Consider the following 20,778-nt stretch of genomic DNA (forward strand, 5'->3'; position numbering starts at 1 on the left):
TGTAAACAGATGCTATGTAATCAGATGTTATGTAATCAGATGCTATGTAATCAGATGCTATGTAATCAGATGCTATGTAATCAGATGCTATGTAATCACATGTTATGCAATCAGATGTTATGTAATCAGATGCTATGTAATCAGATGCTATGTAATCAGATGTTATGTAATCAGATGCTATGTAATCATATGTTATGTAATCAGATGCTATGTAATCAGATGTTATGTAATCAGATGTTATGTAATCAGATGCTATGTAATCAGATGCTATGTAATCAGATGCTATCTAATCAGATGTTATGTAATCAGATGCTATGTACTCAGATGCTATGTAATCAGATGTTATGTAATCAGATGCTATGTAATCAGATGCTATGTAATCAGATGCTATGTAATCAGATGCTATGTAATCAGATGTTATGTAATCATATGCTATGTAATCATATGCTATGTAATCATATGCTATGTAATCAGATGCTATGTAATCAGATGCTATGTAATCAGATGCTATGTAATCAGATGTTATGTAATCAGATGCTATGTAATCAGATGTTATGTAATCAGATGCTATGTAATCAGATGCTATGTAATCAGATGCTATGTAATCAGATGTTATGTAATCAGATGCTATGTAATCAGATGTTATGTAATCAGATGCTATGTAATCAGATGTTATGCAATCAGATGCTATGTAATCAGATGCTATGTAATCAGATGTTATGTAATCAGATGTTATGTAATCAGATACTATGTAATCAGATGCTATGTAATCAGATGCTATCTAATCAGATGTTATGTAATCAGATGCTATGTACTCAGATGCTATGTAATCAGATGTTATGTAATCAGATGCTATGTAATCAGATGCTATGTAATCAGATGCTATGTAATCAGATGTTATGTAATCATATGCTATGTAATCATATGCTATGTAATCAGATGCTATGTAATCAGATGCTATGTAATCAGATGCTATGTAATCAGATGTTATGTAATCAGATGCTTTGTAATCAGATGCTATGTAATCAGATGTTATGTAATCAGATGCTATGTAATCAGATGCTATGTAATCGGATGCTATGTAATCAGATGTTATGTAATCAGATGCTATGTAATCAGATGTTATGTAATCAGATGCTATGTAATCAGATGCTATGTAATCAGATGCTATGTAATCAGATGCTATGTAATCAGATGTTATGTAATCAGATGCTATGTAATCAGATGTTATGTAATCAGATGCCATGTAATCAGATGCTATGTAATCAGATGCTATGTAATCAGATGTTATGTAATCAGATGTTATCTCAACATATATTTATAGAATTAATGTATTGTAAAGTAAGAAACAAGGACACGGTTAGCTCTTCTGAACTGGTCCCTATTAGAGCAGTGTGATCACTATATCTCACTCAACAGATGTAAATAACCCATTTGTGGAGCTCTTTCATCTAGCAGGATCAGACTTTTGTTTTTTTTATTAAACTCGCAACAGGGGTAAAGTGTGTTTAAATTAATCTGTTGTTCAGAGTATGCTCTATAAAAGCTACTAAAATGCTTCTATAAAACCCACACATCATTTGAAAGCTGAGATGTAGTTCAATGTTTACCTGATAGCCAGTTTTGTCATTGTACTTTCTTGACTATTTCAACTATTGAAAACATACTTTGATACTTGGTGTATATGGGTAGACCTCTCTCAGATTTGTTCATTTCATGATATCTTCAATTCTGTAATTTTGATGAATATTTTTGGTAAAACGTAATATTTTTTACTTCTTGCAAATCCGATTGCTTTGATATTATATACTATATATTAATATTATATATTATAGCAGAAATTTTAATGTTAAAAATTTAACCAAATTTTGAATATCTATTATACATGGACAGTTTATTGTTAAAACCTTGTTTTTTAGATCAGATTTAAAATGGTTGATTTTTTTTAATAACTAATGTTTTTCTAGAGCTATGTCTTTGACGTATCGTAATTGTATGGTTGCAATCAGACTTTACAACTACACTGTGAGTCATGTAACACTTCTGATTCAAAATGGTCTATGCATTTTAATGTTGTTTACTCACTCACGACTTCATTGACTTGTTTAAAGTGCTACAGCCTACATTGTTTTTTCATGTGGAATTCTTCTGTAGCGCTTCAACGAGTACAAACTGAGACGTTACCAAGCTTTATTTACTTATTTTTTTAGGTGATTGGAATGTATCGTAAAGTCGCCCGGTGGTATTTAGTAAAGGTCACGCCCAGGTCAAACCTCATACTTTGTTTATCAACACAAATGCGCAGCGCGGCAACCATCGCCCTTTAACATATTGTCATTTATGATTTGAGTGAGAAATAATAATTTTGACCAAAATTGAGAAAAACTACTATAAAAACAAATAAGAGACGACCAAACAGATAAATCAAAAATCAAACTACTCCGAACGGAGACTAAAAATCTATGAATTGACCTCTGTGCGTCTGTGCATGCATGCATGCATGCATGTGTCCAGACCCATATCTTAAACATGTCTGGACCGATTACATTCAAACTTCACCCATGCACAAACATGTACATTGCATATAATATTATACATATGCACATCAATTTGTTTCATGATCTGATTCCAGATGGCTGAATGGCAGCCATTTTTGTGCTTAAAAATTATCATTTAATTATCAAATTATATTTATGGATGAATTTTGTTCAAAACTTGGTACATACATGAGACATTATGGCTCCCTGATGCACATCATTTTATTTCTCAAATTTGATTCAAAATGGCTGACTGGTGGGCATTTTGTTTTAATAAATGTGGTTCTAGAACCGTATCTCTGACATGATTTGACTGATTATGGTAATATTTTATATATGTATATCATGTTATAGATATACAGATGTATGGCCATTTTAACAATATGGACAAGTACTCGTTTGATGATCAGATACAAGATGACTGAATGTCAATCATTTCAGTGTTGAAAAATCACCATAATCAAGCATCAACTTCTGATCCATATCTCTGACATGTTTATGTTTGAACTATATTACTATAAACAAAATTATATATCTTAACTAACAGGGACTGTGCCATGCATGGCTTGTTTATCATGAAAATGTATCATGTGATTTCACTAAACAATAAACTGTGCCAAGTTCATGATTGAACAAACCCACATACATACACATACCCAAATATGTCAATTAATGTGCATCACTAACACATACTATTAACACACATAGACTAAATGTAATAGATGACATTTTTGAACATGTTGACTAAAACACTTAATGATTTAGACTCAAACCAGCAATAAAAATAAATATGGATTTATTAATAATATTTTTCATTATTTCAGGATGTAGATACATAGAGCCACTCTAATAAGCAATGCAAACAGTAAATGAATGCGCACTATGAATGCAATACATTCAAACTGATAATTTATGTGTTAATATCATAATTTTTGACATTTTAATAGTATACTAGTAGCTCACATGTCATAATAAAGAATGGGATGCCCTTACATGTGTCATGACTATAAATTATATACATGCATTCTACTTGATATGCATTACATCTATTTTGTCAAAATTATATTTGCATGCCACCCAACTTAATATCTTTATGTAAGTATTTGCACATTTATTTAACGTGTTTGGATTGATTATTTAACTACATTTGTAACTGTTGACAACCTACCCTAAAGCGAAGAGTTTCCTGTAAAATGCATGAATAACAAGTTAATAATTAGTTTATATATGTGATCGTTGTGTGTTCTCTTCCTGTGTGCTATAATATGGTAATAAATTATTGTCCTCATTATGAATATCCAAGTTGGTACAGTCGAAATCCGCCAATCTTGTGTTTAATCACTGAGTTTGCCTGGCTTATTTAAATTTCATGAGGACCTAGATTAATTAAACATTTATATACTGTTTAGTGAACAAACAGTTCAGAATCAGAACCCATGGAACCCATATACCTCACATATGCAATACATCCCGGCCTTCATGGCTAGATAAAAAGGGTATGTGAAAATTTGGGTCAGCAAAATAAAACTAAAAAAAAGAAAGGAATCATTAAATAAAAAGAACAGTATGCCAAAGTCAGTGTCATTATTTTGAGAGTATCAAATATAAATTAGTATTAATTAAACAGTTACAAAAATAACATTAATTATATTCAATAAAAAGTAGTTTAATCCCAGAGTAATGATGAAATAACAAGCCTCAAAGAGAAATGAATTGCTCTTGCCATCGACATAATGAGACTAGATACTGTAGATTATTATAAGACTTGTATATAGAATGAGACTAGTGAATCAGAATTTTGTGCCATGTATTTTTTTATGTAGCGATAACCATACCATTCTTTAGTGCACTGGGGAGGAAATGATTGCTAAACTGATTGCTTGACATTACACACAGCCAAATCATTGCACTCATATCACACAATACACGCCACCCTTTTTATCGTGCGTTCATCCCGTGTCCAATATAAAACAAAGTCGGCATACTTATGTTGAGATGTAAGTAATTACATGTTTTGGAGGAAGCATGATCAAGACTGCCAGAAGCCAATCTCGATCCAAAGTGTGGTGCTACCAAATCAATCAGTATTGACTAAGTCGTTGTATCCTGTATACCAGACTGACAGTTTCACTACACGTAACTTAGTGACCGTTTTGATTATTACATGATGATTAGCCGTACGTGATAGCAATGAACGAATTACGGTCACCAGTTGACCTTTCAGACATTTGTTGTAGTCACTCATATGTATGTATATGCTGGACTCAAAGCAGAAACAGAAAGTCTACATGAGTGTTGCAGTACAAGATGAGAGCTTAGCAAATAAATCATATCGTATCATTGACACGCATCCCCAGTGCAGAGTATGAGGCAGTTATGAGGAGACCATCCACCATATTGTGATGGGCTGCCCTGAATTATCAAAGACAGAATACATTCAAAAACACAATCAGCTATATACATTTATGCAATGGAAAAATCATAGACATTACAAGATCAAGACAGCAGGAGAGTGGTGTATGAACACCAACCAGATACAGTAATGAAAAAGTGACAATCCTGTGGGATATGCCAATACAAATAAATGCCAACAGTGCACAGCAGTCATAGTTAAACATGCGTCCGCATTGACATGACAGTACCATTAGCAGGCCCGTAAATTTTGGAAGTGAATAGATTTATGATCGTAGATTAGAACATAATAACACAAACAGTATTAATTAAAATAATTATCATCGTTTAAACCACTTGACTCAGTAAGGTAACTATCATATTCAGCTGAAATTGCATAGAAATGAGCATCTTGGTGGCAACGAGCTTTAAACGTCAATCGTGAAGTTGGGCCGCCTCAGCCCAACAGCAGCAAATAAAAAAAAGTTGTTATAAATGGGCAAGCTTTTATTCGGTGATTCCGTGATGGTGTAATGAAAATTGTGTTCAAGCAACTGATGTTAAATATTAAAACAACATTTGAAACAATAATGTAATGGTAGTCACTCTCTGAAGGATGTGGTGGTCCTGAATAGGTCCGTTTGTCTTGTGTTAGTGTTCGCTCAGTTAGTAAAGTGTGGGGATTGATACGACAACACGACACTGTACTTTCCTAGTTTGGTTCATTAGTTTTGTATTCTTCAAGTTAATGATGGCATATATACTGTTTTGTTTCAAGTGTATCAACCAAATGTAGTCAACTTATTGTATTAGTCAAACTATGCGATGAATCATATTTTTCAAACATATTTTTTTACACGTTTTTTTGATGTTTTAGAAAATTTACTATATTTTAAGTGGGTTCATAAAAGGGAGATGTAGTCATTGAAGTCAATTGAGACCACTGCTAAACTGCGACTATATGCATATCATTTTACCGTCTTCGAAAAACAGATTTACAGTGAAACAACAAACTGTACGAAACTTGATAGTATGCCATAAATATAATGTTGAATTAGGCAGACACAAACAATACGGTTAGATGAATAAATTTTTAGTTTTTGCAGTGATACGTTTGAATTTAGCATGGTAGAAAATGAAATTCACTTTGTTTTTATATGTTCATTTTCAATGATCTAAGGGCTGAACTTTTGTCAATAACCCTATGCAATTATGCAAATACTGACAGTCTGGGCTTACTTCGTCACTACATAAACTACCACACCATATATGATCTAGCTCTGTGTCTTTTAAAAGTTTTCAAGCGACGAGATGAATATGAATCCAGCTTAACTTAGTACCATATGTTTATATGGATGTTGTTTTTAAAACGTGCTATGCACTTTTCTACCCATTACATTTTGTACGATGGGCTGAGGCCATGTACAGAAATAAAATTACATAATAGAAAATTGTAGACAGATTTCGGCATGAAATCGTTTCACTTTTATGTGCGCTAACTTGTGAAGAGCGAGAAAACTTGAGTAGCATTCTACCTTAAAATGCTTAGACAATAATGCTAAGATACGTACAGTCTTGTCTTTTTTGTGTACAACATTTTGCCGTAGTGGATCTAGGGTGTGGGTGTGTGTGTCTGTGGATGGGGAATGGCTCAGTACCCCTTTTCTAAAATGGTAAAATAGTTCGAAGATGTTATGTGAAATAACTTACCATCGTAACACAAAGTAAACCAATTGAATTTAAAATCGAGCTCAAAGAAACTTTCTGAATATTATAAAATTCACACGTTTCACATCTGGCTTTTATCCAGCTATTGGCATCAAAATAATAGGGAAATTCGAAAACTTTCCATTAATTTGAAAAATTACATAAATTTTCATTTATTTCTACTATAAATAATTGACTTCACAGACAAAAAAAGATGCACGAACGTTGCCTCATATCTTTGACGTGTGTGTGATGAAACAAAAAAAAATCCCCCAGCTGTTTTACCATACAAATTTAGACTTTGTTCGACCACCCGTCCACTCTACTGTTTAAGTAATTTCAAATTGACCTGAATTGGTGGCTGTGTCATGTTTGAAACTGTTTGCACTCGTAACTTCCTGAATTGACCTATAACCTCTACATACTCCGAATAACACTACGCTACTTTAACGGCATTTTACGAACTATGTATTCATGTTTTCAATCTATCATATGTTTCAATATCATATGTAACATTCACAATCGAATCTACCAACTTTGCAATCAGTTTTCACAACTTTGTAAGCAGTTTGTATTCGAATTTTCAGTTCGCAGTGGCGATAATCTGCTTAAATATGGAACATTTTCTATACATTTACTTAATGTTTTCAAAATTTAACTGCTGGGTTGTCTTGCCAATTACTTAGGTTAAATATGTAAGGAACGCCGCCAACGTTTTAGACGCTTTTACCAACTAACTGTGCACGCTGTTTTTTATCATTTTACAGTCAGTCAGTCAGCTCATGTGACACTCTGCTAATATAGGCTGCTTTCATCTGACTTTTATTCGATCTACCCACATTACTGTTTGAATAATTTGAAATTGACCAGAATTGGTGGCGATTTCATGTTTGAAACTGTATTAAAATTGATAGCGTTTGCACTCGTAACTTCTTGAAATGACCTATGACCTCTACATGATCCGAGTAACACTATGCTACTTTAACGGCATTTTACGAAATATGTATTCACGTTTTCAAACTTTTAACTATAGGACCCGTCAGTATAATATCATATGTAACATTCCCAATCGAATCTACCAACTTTGCAATCGGTTTTCACAACTTTGTAAGCTGTTTGTATTCGAATTGTCGGTTCCCAGTGGCGATACTCTGTTTCTATGTGGGACATTTACTATACATTTACTTAATGTTTTCAAAATTTTACTGCGGGGTTGTCGTGCCAATGACTTAGGTTAAATATACATGCAGCCACGCCAACGTTTCGAACCCTTTTACCAACTGTGCACTCTGTTTTCTGTCATTTTTACAGTCAATCAGCTCATGTGACACTCTGCTCATATAGGCTGCTTTTATCTGGCTTTTATTCATTTTTTACTTTACAACTGCGGGTTTCTATATGCCAACAAGTTAGGTCAAACATGCATATACATCTACAAACTTTGCAATCACTTTGTACAACTTTGCGTTCACTTTGAACAACTTTTTACGGTAATTTAACAGCTAAAACGCATTATGTGCCGACCGCATCAACAACTTGTTCTTTGAAAATAATAGGGAAAATCGAAAACTTTCCATGAATTTGAAAAAATACATAAATTTCAATGTCTTTCTACTATAAATAATTGACATTACAGTAAAAACGATGCACGAACGTTGCCTCATATCTTTGACATGTATGTGATGGAACCAACCAAAAATTTACTCCAGCTGGTTTACTCAGGTAGTCTCCCATGCAAGTACTAACCATGCCCGAATCAGCTTAACTTTAGACATTGTTCGATCACCTACCCACACTATTGTTTAAGTAATTTGAAATTTACCTGAATTGATGGCTATTTAATGTTTGAAACTGTTTTAAAATTGATAGCGTTTGCACAAGTTACTTCGTGAATTGACCTATGACCTCTACATGATTCGAGTAACACTACGCTATTTTAACGGCATTTTACGAAATATGTATTCTTGTTTTCGAACTTTCAACTATAGGACCCGTCAGTATAATATCATATGTAACATTCCCAATCGAATCTACCAACTTTGAAATCGGTTTTCACAACTTTGTAAGCTGTTTGTATCGAATTGTCGGTTCCCAGTGGCGATAATCTGTTTCTATATAGGACATTTTCTATACATTTACTTAATGTTTTGAAAATTTTACTGCGGGGTTGTCGTGCCAATGACTTAGGTTAAATATACAAGCAGCCACGCCAACGTTTCGAACGCTTTTACCAACTGTGCACTCTGTTTTCTGTCATTTTTACAGTCAATCAGCTCATGTGACTCTCTGCTCATATAGGCTGCTTTTATCTGGCTTTTATTCATTTTTTGACTTTACGACTGCGGGTTTCTATATGCCAACAAGTTAGGTCAAACATGTATATACATCTACAAACTTTGCAATCACTTTGTACAACTTTGCGTTCACTTTGTACAACTTTTTACGGTGATTTAACAGCTAATACGCACTATGTGCCGACCACATCAACAACTTGTTCTTTGAAAATAATAGGGAAAATCGAAAACTTTCCATGAATTTGAAAAAATACATAAATTTCAATGTCTTTCTACTATAAATAATTGACATTACAGTAAAAATGATGCACGAACGTTGCCTCATATCTTTGACATGTATGTGATGGAACCAACCAAAAATTTACTCCAGCTGGTTTACTCAGGTAGTCTCCCATGCAAGTACTAACCATGCCCGAATCAGCATAACTTTAGACATTGTTCGATCATCTACCCACACTATTGTTTAAGTAATTTGAAATTTACCTGAATTGATGGCTATTTAATGTTTGAAACTGTTTTAAAATTGATAGCGTTTGCTCTAGTTACTTCTTGAATTGACCTATGACCTCTACATGCTTCGAATAACACTACGCTATTTTAACGGCATTTTACGAAATATGTATTCTTGTTTTCGAACTTTCAACTATAGGACCCGTCAGTATAATATCATATGTATTATTCCCAATCGAATCTACCAACTTTGCAATCGGTTTTCACAACTTTGTAAGCTGTTTGTATTCGAATTGTCGGTTCCCAGTGGCGATAATCTGTTTCTGTATAGGACATTTTCTATACATTTACTTAATGTTTTCAAAATTTTACTGCGGGGTTGTCGTGCCAATGACTTAGGTTAAATATACAAGCAGCCACGCCAACGTTTCGAACGCTTTTACCAACTGTGCACTCTGTTTTCTGTCATTTTTACAGTCAATCAGCTCATGTGACTCTCTGCTCATATAGGCTGCTTTTATCTGGCTTTTATTCATTTTTTGACTTTACGACTGCGGGTTTCTATATGCCAACAAGTTAGGTCAAACATGTATATACATCTACAAACTTTGCAATCACTTTGTACAACTTTGCGTTCACTTTGTACAACTTTTTACGGTGATTTAACAGCTAATACGCACTATGTGCCGACCACATCAACAACTTGTTCTTTGAAAATAATAGGGAAAATCGAAAACTTTCCATGAATTTGAAAAAATACATAAATTTCAATGTCTTTCTACTATAAATAATTGACATTACAGTAAAAATGATGCACGAACGTTGCCTCATATCTTTGACATGTATGTGATGGAACCAACCAAAAATTTACTCCAGCTGGTTTACTCAGGTAGTCTCCCATGCAAGTACTAACCATGCCCGAATCAGCATAACTTTAGACATTGTTCGATCATCTACCCACACTATTGTTTAAGTAATTTGAAATTTACCTGAATTGATGGCTATTTAATGTTTGAAACTGTTTTAAAATTGATAGCGTTTGCTCTAGTTACTTCTTGAATTGACCTATGACCTCTACATGCTTCGAATAACACTACGCTATTTTAACGGCATTTTACGAAATATGTATTCTTGTTTTCGAACTTTCAACTATAGGACCCGTCAGTATAATATCATATGTATTATTCCCAATCGAATCTACCAACTTTGCAATCGGTTTTCACAACTTTGTAAGCTGTTTGTATTCGAATTGTCGGTTCCCAGTGGCGATAATCTGTTTCTGTATAGGACATTTTCTATACATTTACTTAATGTTTTCAAAATTTTACTGCGGGGTTGTCGTGCCAATGACTTAGGTTAAATATACAAGCAGCCACGCCAACGTTTCGAACGCTTTTACCAACTGTGCACTCTGTTTTCTATCATTTTTACAGTCAATCAGCTCATGTGACACTCTGCTCATATATACTGCTTTTATCTGGCTTTTATTCATTTTTTGACTTTACGACTGCGGGTTTCTATATGCCAACAAGTTAGGTCAAACATGCATATACATCTACAAACTTTGCAATCACTTTGTACAACTTTGCGTTCACTTTGAACAACTTTTTACGGTATTTTAACAGCGAAAACGCACTATGTGCCGACCGCATCAACACCTTGTTCTTTGAAAATAATAGGGAAAATCGAAAACTTTCCATGAATTTGAAAAAAATACATAAATTTCAATGTCTTTCTACTATAAATAATTGACATTACAGTAAAAATGATGCACGAACGTTGCCTCATATCTTTGACATGTATGTGATGGAACCAACCAAAAATTTACTCCAGCTGGTTTACTCAGGTAGTCTCCCATGCAAGTACTAACCATGCCCGAATCAGCATAACTTTAGACATTGTTCGATCATCTACCCACACTATTGTTTAAGTAATTTGAAATTTACCTGAATTGATGGCTATTTAATGTTTGAAACTGTTTTAAAATTGATAGCGTTTGCTCTAGTTACTTCTTGAATTGACCTATGACCTCTACATGATTCGAGTAACATTACGCTATTTTAACGGCATTTTACGAAATATGTATTCTTGTTTTCGAAATTTCAAATATAGGACCCGTCAGTATAATATCATATGTAACATTCCCAATCGAATCTACCAACTTTGCAATCGGTTTTCACAACTTTGTAAGCTGTTTGTATTCGAATTGTCGGTTCCCAGTGGCGATAATCTGTTTCTATATAGGACATTTTCTATACATTTACTTAATGTTTTGAAAATTTAACTGCGGGGTTGTCGTGCCAATGACTTAGGTTAAATATACAAGCAGCCACGCCAACGTTTCGTACGCTTTTACCAACTGTGCACTCGGTTTTCTGTCATTTTTACAGTCAATCAGCTCATGTGACACTCTGCTCATATAGGCTGCTTTTATCTGGCTTTTATTCATTTTTTGACTTTACAACTGCGGGTTTCTATATGCCAACAAGTTAGGTCAAACATGCATATACATCTACAAACTTTGCAATCACTTTGTACAACTTTGCGTTCACTTTGAACAATTTTTACGGTAATTTAACAGCTAAAACGCACTATGTGCCGACCGCATCAAAAACTTGTTCTTTGAAAATAATAGGGAAAATCGAAAACTTTCCATGAATTTGAAAAAATACATAAATTTCAATGTCTTTCTACTATAAATAATTGACATTACAGTAAAAATGATGCACGAACGTTGCCTCATATCGTTGACATGTATGTGATGGAACCAACCAAAAATTTACTCCAAGCTGGTTTACTCAGGTAGTCTCCCATGCAAGTACTAACCTTGCCCGAATCAGCTTAACTTTAAACATTGTTCGATCACCTACCCACACTATTGTTTAAGTAATTTCAAATTTACCTGAATTGATGGCTATTTAATGTTTGAAACTGTTTTAAAATTGATAGCGTTTGCACAAGTTACTTCTTGAATTGACCTATGACCTTTACATGCTTCGAGTAACACTACGCTATTTTAACGGCATTTTCGAAATATGTATTCTTGTTTTCGAACTTTTAACTATAGGACCCGTCAGTATAATATCATATGTAACATTCCCAATCGAATCTACCAACTTTGCAATCGGTTTTCACAACTTTGTAAGCTGTTTGTATTCGAATTGTTGGTTCCCAGTGGCGATAATCTGTTTCTATATAGGACATTTTCTATACATTTACTTAATGTTTTGAACATTTAACTGCGGGGTTGTCGTGCCAATGACGTAGGTTTAATATACAAGCAGCCACGCCAACGTTTCGAACGCTTTTACCAACTGTGCACTCTGTTTTCTATCATTTTTACAGTCAATCAGCTCATGTGACACTCTGCTCATATATACTGCTTTTATCTGGCTTTTATTCATTTTTTGACTTTACGACTGCGGGTTTCTATATGCCAACAAGTTAGGTCAAACATGCATATACATCTACAAACTTTGCAATCACTTTGTACAACTTTGCGTTCACTTTGAACAACTTTTTACGGTAATTTAACAGCGAAAACGCACTATGTGCCGACCGCATCAACACCTTGTTCTTTGAAAATAATAGGGAAAATCGAAAACTTTCCATGAATTTGAAAAAAATACATAAATTTCAATGTCTTTCTACTATAAATAATTGACATTACAGTAAAAATGATGCACGAACGTTGCCTCATATCTTTGACATGTATGTGATGGAACCAACCAAAAATTTACTCCAGCTGGTTTACTCAGGTAGTCTCCCATGCAAGTACTAACCATGCCCGAATCAGCATAACTTTAGACATTGTTCGATCATCTACCCACACTATTGTTTAAGTAATTTGAAATTTACCTGAATTGATGGCTATTTAATGTTTGAAACTGTTTTAAAATTGATAGCGTTTGCTCTAGTTACTTCTTGAATTGACCTATGACCTCTACATGATTCGAGTAACATTACGCTATTTTAACGGCATTTTACGAAATATGTATTCTTGTTTTCGAAATTTCAAATATAGGACCCGTCAGTATAATATCATATGTAACATTCCCAATCGAATCTACCAACTTTGCAATCGGTTTTCACAACTTTGTAAGCTGTTTGTATTCGAATTGTCGGTTCCCAGTGGCGATAATCTGTTTCTATATAGGACATTTTCTATACATTTACTTAATGTTTTGAAAATTTAACTGCGGGGTTGTCGTGCCAATGACTTAGGTTAAATATACAAGCAGCCACGCCAACGTTTCGTACGCTTTTACCAACTGTGCACTCGGTTTTCTGTCATTTTTACAGTCAATCAGCTCATGTGACACTCTGCTCATATAGGCTGCTTTTATCTGGCTTTTATTCATTTTTTGACTTTACAACTGCGGGTTTCTATATGCCAACAAGTTAGGTCAAACATGCATATACATCTACAAACTTTGCAATCACTTTGTACAACTTTGCGTTCACTTTGAACAATTTTTACGGTAATTTAACAGCTAAAACGCACTATGTGCCGACCGCATCAAAAACTTGTTCTTTGAAAATAATAGGGAAAATCGAAAACTTTCCATGAATTTGAAAAAATACATAAATTTCAATGTCTTTCTACTATAAATAATTGACATTACAGTAAAAATGATGCACGAACGTTGCCTCATATCGTTGACATGTATGTGATGGAACCAACCAAAAATTTACTCCAAGCTGGTTTACTCAGGTAGTCTCCCATGCAAGTACTAACCATGCCCGAATCAGCTTAACTTTAAACATTGTTCGATCACCTACCCACACTATTGTTTAAGTAATTTCAAATTTACCTGAATTGATGGCTATTTAATGTTTGAAACTGTTTTAAAATTGATAGCGTTTGCACAAGTTACTTCTTGAATTGACCTATGACCTTTACATGCTTCGAGTAACACTACGCTATTTTAACGGCATTTTCGAAATATGTATTCTTGTTTTCGAACTTTTAACTATAGGACCCGTCAGTATAATATCATATGTAACATTCCCAATCGAATCTACCAACTTTGCAATCGGTTTTCACAACTTTGTAAGCTGTTTGTATTCGAATTGTTGGTTCCCAGTGGCGATAATCTGTTTCTATATAGGACATTTTCTATACATTTACTTAATGTTTTGAAAATTTAACTGCGGGTTTGTCGTGCCAATGACTTAGGTTAAATATACAAGCAGCCACGCCAACGTTTCGAACCCTTTTACCAACTGTGCACTCTGTTTTCTGTCATTTTTACAGTCAATCAGCTCATGTGACACTCTCCTCATATAGGCTGCTTTTATCTGGCTTTTATTCATTTTTTGACTTTACAACTGCGGGTTTCTATATGCCAACAAGTTAGGTCAAACATGCATATACATCTACAAACTTTGCAATCACTTTGTACAACTTTGCGTTCACTTTGAACAACTTTTTTCGGTAATTTAACAGCTAAAACACACTATGTGCCGACCGCATCAACATCTTGTTCTTTGAAAATAATAGGGAAAATCGAAAACTTTCCATGAATTTGAAAAAATACATAAATTTCAATGTCTTTCTACTATAAATAATTGACATTACAGTAAAAATGATGCACGAACGTTGCCTCATATCTTTGACATGTATGTGATGGAACCAACCAAAAATTTACTCCAGCTGGTTTACTCAGGTAGTCTCCCATGCAAGTACTAACCATGCCCGAATCAGCTTAACTTTAGACATTGTTCGATCACCTACCCACACTATTGTTTAAGTAATTTGAAATTTATCTGAATTGATGGCTATTTAATGTTTGAAACTGTTTTAAAATTGATAGCGTTTGCACAAGTTACTTCTTGAATTGACCTATGACCTTTACATGCTTCGAGTAACACTACCCAATTTTAACGGCATTTTACGAAATATGTATTCTTGTTTTCGAACTTTCAACTATAGGACCCGTCAGTATAATATCATATGTAACATTCCCAATCGAATCTACCAACTTTGCAATCGGTTTCCACAACTTTGTAAGCTGTTTGTATTCGAATTGTCGGTTCCCAGTGGCGATAATCTGTTTCTATATAGGACATTTTCTATACATTTACTTAATGTTTTGAACATTTAACTGCGGGGTTGTCGTGCCAATGACGTAGGTTTAATATACAAGCAGCCACGCCAACGTTTCGAACGCTTTTACCAACTGTCCACTCTGTTTTCTGTCATGTTTACAGTCAATCAGCTCATGTGACACTCTGCTCATATAGGCTGCTTTTATCTGGCTTTTATTCATTTTTTGACTTTACAACTGCGGGTTTCTATATGCCAACAAGTTAGGTCAAACATGCATATACATCTACAAACTTTGCAATCACTTTGTACAACTTTGCGTTCACTTTGAACAACTTTTTACGGTAATTTAACAGCTAAAACGCACTATGTGCCGACCGCATCAACAACTTGTTCTTTGAAAATAATAGGGAAAATCGAAAACTTTCCATGAATTTGAAAAAATACATAAATTTCAATGTCTTTCTACTATAAATAATTGACATTACAGTAAAAATGATGCACGAACGTTGCCTCATATCGTTGACATGTTTGTGATGGAACCAACCAAAAATTTACTCCAGCTGGTTTACTTTGGTAGTCTCCCATGCAAGTACTAACCATGCCGGAATCCGCTTAACTTTAAACATTGTTCGATCACCTACCCACACTATTGTTTAAGTAATTTCAAATTTACCTGAATTGATGGCTATTTAATGTTTGAAACTGTTTTAAAATTGATAGCGTTTGCACAAGTTACTTCTTGAATTGACCTATGACCGTTACATGCTTCGAGTAACACTACGCTATTTTAACGGCATTTTACGAAATATGTATTCTTGTTTTCGAACTTTCAACTATAGGACCCGTCAGTATAATATCATATGTAACATTCCCAATCGAATCTACCAACTTTGCAATCGGTTTTCACAACTTTGTAAGCTGTTTGTGTTCGAATTGTCGGTTCCCAGTGGCCATAATCTGTTTCTATATAGGACATTTTCTATACATTTACTTAATGTTTTGAAAATTTAACTGCGGGGTTGTCGTGCCAATGACTTAGGTTAAATATACAAGCAGCCACGCCAACGTTTCGAACGCTTTTACCAACTGTGCACTCTGTTTTCTGTCATTTTTACAGTCAATCAGCTCATGTGACTCTCTGCTCATATAGGCTGCTTTTATCTGGCTTTTATTCATTTTTTGACTTTACGACTGCGGGTTTCTATATGCCAACAAGTTAGGTCAAACATGTATATACATCTACAAACTTTGCAATCACTTTGTACAACTTTGCGTTCACTTTGTACAACTTTTTACGGTGATTTAACAGCTAATACGCACTATGTGCCGACCGCATCAACAACTTGTTCTTTGAAAATAATAGGGAAAATCGAAAACTTTCATGAATTTGAAAAAATACATAAATTTCAATGTCTTTCTACTATAAATAATTGACATTACAGTAAAAATGATGCACGAACGTTGCCTCATATCTTTGACATGTATGTGATGGAACCAACCAAAAATTTACTCCAGCTGGTTTACTCAGGTAGTCTCCCATGCAAGTACTAACCATGCCCGAATCAGCATAACTTTAGACATTGTTCGATCATCTACCCACACTATTGTTTAAGTAATTTGAAATTTACCTGAATTGATGGCTATTTAATGTTTGAAACTGTTTTAAAATTGATAGCGTTTGCTCTAGTTACTTCTTGAATTGACCTATGACCTCTACATGCTTCGAATAACACTACGCTATTTTAACGGCATTTTACGAAATATGTATTCTTGTTTTCGAAATTTCAAATATAGGACCCGTCAGTATAATATCATATGTAACATTCCCAATCGAATCTACCAACTTTGCAATCGGTTTTCACAACTTTGTAAGCTGTTTGTATTCGAATTGTCGGTTCCCAGTGGCGATAATCTGTTTCTATATAGGACATTTTCTATACATTTACTTAATGTTTTGAAAATTTAACTGCGGGGTTGTCGTGCCAATGACTTAGGTTAAATATACAAGCAGCCACGCCAACGTTTCGTACGCTTTTACCAACTGTGCACTCGGTTTTCTGTCATTTTTACAGTCAATCAGCTCATGTGACACTCTGCTCATATAGGCTGCTTTTATCTGGCTTTTATTCATTTTTTGACTTTACAACTGCGGGTTTCTATATGCCAACAAGTTAGGTCAAACATGCATATACATCTACAAACTTTGCAATCACTTTGTACAACTTTGCGTTCACTTTGAACAATTTTTACGGTAATTTAACAGCTAAAACGCACTATGTGCCGACCGCATCAAAAACTTGTTCTTTGAAAATAATAGGGAAAATCGAAAACTTTCCATGAATTTGAAAAAATACATAAATTTCAATGTCTTTCTACTATAAATAATTGACATTACAGTAAAAATGATGCACGAACGTTGCCTCATATCGTTGACATGTATGTGATGGAACCAACCAAAAATTTACTCCAAGCTGGTTTACTCAGGTAGTCTCCCATGCAAGTACTAACCATGCCCGAATCAGCTTAACTTTAAACATTGTTCGATCACCTACCCACACTATTGTTTAAGTAATTTCAAATTTACCTGAATTGATGGCTATTTAATGTTTGAAACTGTTTTAAAATTGATAGCGTTTGCACAAGTTACTTCTTGAATTGACCTATGACCTTTACATGCTTCGAGTAACACTACGCTATTTTAACGGCATTTTCGAAATATGTATTCTTGTTTTCGAACTTTTAACTATAGGACCCGTCAGTATAATATCATATGTAACATTCCCAATCGAATCTACCAACTTTGCAATCGGTTTTCACAACTTTGTAAGCTGTTTGTATTCGAATTGTTGGTTCCCAGTGGCGATAATCTGTTTCTATATAGGACATTTTCTATACATTTACTTAATGTTTTGAAAATTTAACTGCGGGTTTGTCGTGCCAATGACTTAGGTTAAATATACAAGCAGCCACGCCAACGTTTCGAACCCTTTTACCAACTGTGCACTCTGTTTTCTGTCATTTTTACAGTCAATCAGCTCATGTGACACTCTCCTCATATAGGCTGCTTTTATCTGGCTTTTATTCATTTTTTGACTTTACAACTGCGGGTTTCTATATGCCAACAAGTTAGGTCAAACATGCATATACATCTACAAACTTTGCAATCACTTTGTACAACTTTGCGTTCACTTTGAACAACTTTTTTCGGTAATTTAACAGCTAAAACACACTATGTGCCGACCGCATCAACATCTTGTTCTTTGAAAATAATAGGGAAAATCGAAAACTTTCCATGAATTTGAAAAAATACATAAATTTCAATGTCTTTCTACTATAAATAATTGACATTACAGTAAAAATGATGCACGAACGTTGCCTCATATCTTTGACATGTATGTGATGGAACCAACCAAAAATTTACTCCAGCTGGTTTACTCAGGTAGTCTCCCATGCAAGTACTAACCATGCCCGAATCAGCTTAACTTTAGACATTGTTCGATCACCTACCCACACTATTGTTTAAGTAATTTGAAATTTATCTGAATTGATGGCTATTTAATGTTTGAAACTGTTTTAAAATTGATAGCGTTTGCACAAGTTACTTCTTGAATTGACCTATGACCTTTACATGCTTCGAGTAACACTACCCAATTTTAACGGCATTTTACGAAATATGTATTCTTGTTTTCGAACTTTCAACTATAGGACCCGTCAGTATAATATCATATGTAACATTCCCAATCGAATCTACCAACTTTGCAATCGGTTTCCACAACTTTGTAAGCTGTTTGTATTCGAATTGTCGGTTCCCAGTGGCGATAATCTGTTTCTATATAGGACATTTTCTATACATTTACTTAATGTTTTGAACATTTAACTGCGGGGTTGTCGTGCCAATGACGTAGGTTTAATATACAAGCAGCCACGCCAACGTTTCGAACGCTTTTACCAACTGTCCACTCTGTTTTCTGTCATGTTTACAGTCAATCAGCTCATGTGACACTCTGCTCATATAGGCTGCTTTTATCTGGCTTTTATTCATTTTTTGACTTTACAACTGCGGGTTTCTATATGCCAACAAGTTAGGTCAAACATGCATATACATCTACAAACTTTGCAATCACTTTGTACAACTTTGCGTTCACTTTGAACAACTTTTTACGGTAATTTAACAGCTAAAACGCACTATGTGCCGACCGCATCAACAACTTGTTCTTTGAAAATAATAGGGAAAATCGAAAACTTTCCATGAATTTGAAAAAATACATAAATTTCAATGTCTTTCTACTATAAATAATTGACATTACAGTAAAAATGATGCACGAACGTTGCCTCATATCGTTGACATGTTTGTGATGGAACCAACCAAAAATTTACTCCAGCTGGTTTACTTTGGTAGTCTCCCATGCAAGTACTAACCATGCCGGAATCCGCTTAACTTTAAACATTGTTCGATCACCTACCCACACTATTGTTTAAGTAATTTCAAATTTACCTGAATTGATGGCTATTTAATGTTTGAAACTGTTTTAAAATTGATAGCGTTTGCACAAGTTACTTCTTGAATTGACCTATGACCGTTACATGCTTCGAGTAACACTACGCTATTTTAACGGCATTTTACGAAATATGTATTCTTGTTTTCGAACTTTCAACTATAGGACCCGTCAGTATAATATCATATGTAACATTCCCAATCGAATCTACCAACTTTGCAATCGGTTTTCACAACTTTGTAAGCTGTTTGTGTTCGAATTGTCGGTTCCCAGTGGCCATAATCTGTTTCTATATAGGACATTTTCTATACATTTACTTAATGTTTTGAAAATTTAACTGCGGGGTTGTCGTGCCAATGACTTAGGTTAAATATACAAGCAGCCACGCCAACGTTTCGAACGCTTTTACCAACTGTGCACTCTGTTTTCTGTCATTTTTACAGTCAATCAGCTCATGTGACACTCTCCTCATATAGGCTGCTTTTATCTGGCTTTTATTCATTTTTTGACTTTACAACTGCGGGTTTCTATATGCCAACAAGTTAGGTCAAACATGCATATACATCTACAAACTTTGCAATCACTTTGTACAACTTTGCGTTCACTTTGAACAACTTTTTTCGGTAATTTAACAGCTAAAACACACTATGTGCCGACCGCGTCAACATCTTGTTCTTTGAAAATAATAGGGAAAATCGAAAACTTTCCATGAATTTGAAAAAATACATAAATTTCAATGTCTTTCTACTATAAATAATTGACATTACAGTAAAAATGATGCACGAACGTTGCCTCATATCTTTGACATGTATGTGATGGAACCAACCAAAAATTTACTCCAGCTGGTTTAC

The sequence above is a fragment of the Saccoglossus kowalevskii genome, chromosome 14, assembly GCF_978046115.1.
Source record: "Saccoglossus kowalevskii chromosome 14, keSacKowa6.1, whole genome shotgun sequence".
Taxonomy (NCBI): domain Eukaryota; kingdom Metazoa; phylum Hemichordata; class Enteropneusta; family Harrimaniidae; genus Saccoglossus; species Saccoglossus kowalevskii.